This window comes from Ictalurus punctatus, chromosome 14 (assembly GCF_001660625.3).
Source record: "Ictalurus punctatus breed USDA103 chromosome 14, Coco_2.0, whole genome shotgun sequence".
Classification (NCBI taxonomy): Eukaryota; Metazoa; Chordata; class Actinopteri; order Siluriformes; family Ictaluridae; genus Ictalurus; species Ictalurus punctatus.
In genome coordinates this window covers 22,475,086-22,480,085 of record NC_030429.2, presented here as the reverse complement: position 1 = coordinate 22,480,085, position 5,000 = coordinate 22,475,086, and the positions used below count along the sequence as shown (strand labels likewise).

Sequence of the window (5,000 nt, the reverse complement as noted above, 5' to 3'; positions counted from 1 at the left end):
TGCGAGACGTTTTCTCTCCGAGCTACACACGGTTCAGACAGCAAGCATGTGATGGACATCTCAACAGGATTATGCTCAGCAAAAAAGAAATAAATAATGCAAGAATACAAATAATGAGTGAAATCCAAGCGCAAATACTGCAAATGAATGTTTAAAAACGCACGAGACTGCAGCAAGCACCTTATGATATTGTTTCCTTACACTAGTAGACAACCGTTAAAGTGTAAAGCATGATCAAATTATAAATGCAATTAACAAGAAAACATTTTTTTTTTGAACCACAAAACAGGCATTTAACAAAATCCAACCACGCGACACACATCATCAGATATACAAACAGATTCAAGACTTTACAGTCAAATGGGTTAAATTTCGGACCATGAGGAAATAAAGGAACAAGAAAGCTGACGGACATCACACGTAGATGTACAGATAGGAAATTACAACGAGATGAGACCTGTCGAACAGTAAGAATGCATTATTCTCTTACAGCTGGTGTGAAAGTGCTAAAAATAAGTAGTATAAATATGGCGTGGCGAGACAGAAGCCGAGGCAGAAGACTTACTGAACTAGTGAACAGAGCCAAACCCTGCAAAAAACTAATCAAATGAAACAGTGCAACTGAGAGAGAGAGAGAGAGAGAGACAGACAGAGAGAGACAGCCCATGAGAATGATAATGAGAGAGAGAGAGAGAGAGAGAGAGAGAGAGAGAGCCCATGAGGAATGAGAGAGAGAGAGCCCATGAGAATGGGAATGAGAGAGAGAGAGAGAGAGAGAGAGAGAGAGAGAGAGAGAGAGAGAGAGAGAGAGAGAGAGAGAGAAACCCATGAGAATGGAAATGAGCAAGAAAGAGAGAGACAGAGCGAGAGAGCCCATGAGAATGGGAATGAGAGAGAGAGAGAGAGAGAGAGAGAGAGAGAGAGAGAGAGAGAGAGAGAGAGAGCCCATGAGAATGGGAATGAGAGAGAGAGAGAGAGAGAGAGAGAGAGAGAGAGCCCATGAGAATGGGAATGAGAGAGAGAGAGAGAGAAAGAGAGAGAGAGAGAGAGAGCCCATGAGAATGGGAATCAGAGAGAGAGAGAGAGAGAGAGAGAAAGAGAAAGAGAGAGAGAGAGAGAGAGAGAGCCCATGAGAATGGGAATCAGAGAGAGAGAGAAAGAGAGAAAGAGAGAGAGAAAGAGAGAGAGAGAGAGAGAGAAAGAGAGAGAGAGAGAGAGAGCCCATGAGAATGGGAATGAGAGAGAGAGAGAGCCCGTAAGAATGGGAATGAGAGAGAGAGAGAGAGAGAGAGAGAGAGAGAGAGAGTGAGAGAGAGAGAGTGAGAGAGAGAGAGAGAGAGAGACACCACATTTAAAACGAATGGACACACTGGTCGACGCACAATAGGAGTCAATGGTAATGATGCGTGTTGAGTAACAGTGAAAGACAGCAACAGAGAGAGAGAGGCAGGGTGAAATAGAGACAGAAGGACCGATCACAGGAAGAAAAGAAAAGAAAAGAAAAGAAAAGAAAAGGAAAAAAAAGCACTAGCAACAAAACAATGGGTGGACAGTTCAGACAGCAACTGCAGGAAAAGAGAAAGACAGGAAAAGAAGAAGAAGAAAGTTCTCTGTCAGAAAAGAGATGCAGCATATCATTAGAATGACTAAAAGACTACAGAGTCAAATGAAACCAGAAGAAAGACAACGACTACACCAGTGCCGAGTTATCAGAAGAGCAGAGCTGCAAGAGAGGAATAAAGAGCGAGAGAAGGAAGGACAGCGAGAAGCCTGAAAACACAATAAACGCTTAATCCGGGTCAGTCAGAGAAAGAATAAACAAAGGAAAGATACAACGAATAAACAAAGGACAGTACGCAAGAAGAAGAAGAAAAAAAAAAAAGGAAACCAAACCAAGAGCATACAGAACGTTTAAGCAAAATAGAGTGTGCGCTGGAAAAAAAGAGCAGAAGGAGAGAGAAACAAGATTGGAGATTAGTTCGACAAAGAAAAAGAAAGGCCAGGATGAAATATTTCCTTTTCTCAGATTAGAGAGAGAGAGAGCGAGAGAGAGAGAGAGAGAGAGAGAGAGAGAGAGAGTGATCGAGCAAGAGTGAAATCTAAAAAGCAAACACAGACGGAAACAATAAGGAAGCTTTAGAGAAAGAAACAAAAAGAGACACAAATAGAAAACCTCAAAGCCACAGAACAGGGACAGAGACACAGCTGGGCGGACGGATTGACGGACAGGCAAAGGTGGGTCGTCGCAATCAGGGGACGTCTTTAGAATGGTGGGGAGACGAGGAAAGTAAGGGGGTGGAGAAAAATCTCGATATTCCATTCAATTGGAAAAAGATCAGATCAGATCAGATGTAAATAATACATCCACGTCACTAGGTGGACCCCAACAGTCTAAAGAGATTAGGACGGGGGGCCTAAACTAAGCCTGTGCTCGGCACAGGGGTGCCGGGACACGAGCGGCTCATTCGGACCGAGTTTCTTTCGCAGTAGAAACTCAGACGTTGTCTGTCTGTCATCACGCTTTAACCACCAACATGGATATTAAAGACTGATAGAAAATGTCCTTTCAAATGTAGCAGGGATTTTGGTCCGTTTGTTTGTTTGTTTGTTTACGAATTCGCTCATTAAATCGATGAAGACACACAGACGTACTGGTACAATTTTAAACGCACACGTGAAGCAAGCAGAGTGAGACGAGCAGACACACACACAGACACGAGGACAGATAAGACAGACGGTAAAACACACAAACCTGGCAGAACACCCCGGGGAAAGGGAGACGATAAAATGCTCGGCTAGCAGACGCCAGGTAATATTTGGCATTCATGTTAATTAGCGAGTAATTGGTTAATCGTATAATTGAGTGCTGCGCAGTATGCCGGACTGGATAATCAGTTGCTAAGTGGTTCGGTGATTTGTTAATCGGTTAGTGCGAGTGATTTTTAGTAAGATTGAGCTAAGTGAAATCTGATGAGAGTGATAAGCGAGGTCAGTGGAAACAGAAACGAGGGATAAAGCCGTACAGTCCGGAGAAAAAGAAGTCTGGGCATTGTGAGCGTTTTGAAAGCGGACCTGAAAACGACAGGGACGGGACGGGAAGAAAAAAAAAAAAAAAAAAAAAAAAAAAAAAAAAAACACGAGACCCCGAGATCCCTCCCGTCCTCTTTATTTCACTTCCTCGCCCCCCTGTTCCGTCGTATCGATTGGGACGGGGCGGAGCGAATCTTCACCGACTGACGGTTCACAGTAAAGCTCGACTATTCTCCAGGATGGTGTTTTCACACTCCAGCGCCCCGTGGTGCTGAATCTGGTGTGTTCGAAGGGACAAACACGCACCGCTGCAGTTCCGAAAAGCCTCCAAGACTGGAGTATGTTATAAAGGAAGGAAATAAGGTCTAAATATGGTCACCGGGTATAGATGCGTATAAAGGGCAGGAAGGTAAAAGGCGTTGAACGTCGAGCGGCTCGGGAAAAGCACAGTAGGTCTGAGAAGAGTGTAACTAATATAAACAATAACGGGAAAATGATAAGAACGGTGTGGTGAAGACGCGAGAGGGAGAGATGGAGAATTAGAGAAAGGCAAAAGAAATCACGGAGGGAAATCTAAACGTCATGGCCGGTAATGTGACTTTCATTTGATCGCACTGTCGGCGGTTAGAACAAAACCGCAGAGACGGTTGAACTAAGAAATGTGTTTCTCATTCGTCGGGATTAATAAGAAATATGTTTCTCATTCGTCGGGATTAATGGTGCTCATGAATAAATCGGAGAAACGGCTGAGCAGTCTGGGGCACGAAGAGCCGGCAGTAGGGGGCAGAATGATCTCAAATTCCCCTGAACACTTCTGTTCATCCCATCACTCCCAGCTCAAAAGTAGGCTGTTGGCATAGCAACCAACGGGTAGAGTGGAGTGTACGTGCAAGAGGAAGAGTGTGTGTGTGGGGAGAGAGAGGTTTTGGGAGGACATGGGGCGAAGCAGCAGACAGTTATAGTACAAACAGCAGACGAAGAGAGGATATATGACAGGTACAGGTGAGAGCCTCGGTAATGCGCGCACACACACAAATGAATATACATATACACACATGGACAGGGGAACACACATTCAGAGGCAGGCGGCTGGGCCATTTGTTGTTCACCGTGACCTGTTATACTATCCTGCTGTTACCTGCCCGGTGGGCTGCATGTGGCCCCCCGCGCCGACACAGCAGAGGGTAAAGTGGGCAGAACAGCCTCGGCTGCAGGGCTGCAGAGAGACGCGAGAGACACAGCCATCCCTCCCTCGTTCCCTTCCCTCCCTACCTCCATCCCTTTATCTGCTTTATAGAAGATCCCCATAACAAGTCAATGGCAATATTACACAGCAAGCACTCCCACACAAATCCCACACCAACTACCACTGACCAAACACACATCTCTCTCTCGCGCTCTCTCTCTCACACACACACACACACACACACACACACAACATAGCATTTGCACTAAACCACATTACATATTTTTCCACACACTTCTTCTGCACTGTGGGAGCAATGTCCAAGACTCATCAGAGTGGAGAGAGAGCATACGAGAGGCTATTACATAACCAACCCACTCCGGCGTGTGCTCGTGTGTTTTATTGAGGATGTGTGAGTGATATGAGTGGAGATAAATGACATGAAATTACACCTCAAATGTATGTATGTTTGGCATACATACACTTTCATTTTACACTTACACACACACACACACACACACACACATTCTCTGACCTTTAAAGAGATAATTAAATACAATCAACTGCAGCAAATATACAAATCATGCAAAGACATCATCTAAACAGCTTAAAGCATCACGGCTACCTGCAATATTATCAGCACTGAACACTGCCAGGAAATTAGACCAAATCCAAAACTGTAATCTGTTAACGGAACCATATCGTCATTGAAATCACCTTCACCTTCGATTATTTATACGGAGACTAGAATTCACTGCGACTGACAATCAGCAAAACTTTTTCA

The 5,000-nt window shown here is 44.5% G+C and overlaps 1 protein-coding gene across 4 annotated transcripts in view; it reads right to left on the bottom strand.

Annotated features, from left to right (window-relative positions):
* The window catches only part of syt7a (synaptotagmin VIIa), a 54,939-nt gene that overhangs the window by 22,395 nt on the left and 27,544 nt on the right, over nt 1-5,000 (bottom strand). The window lies entirely within an intron of this gene.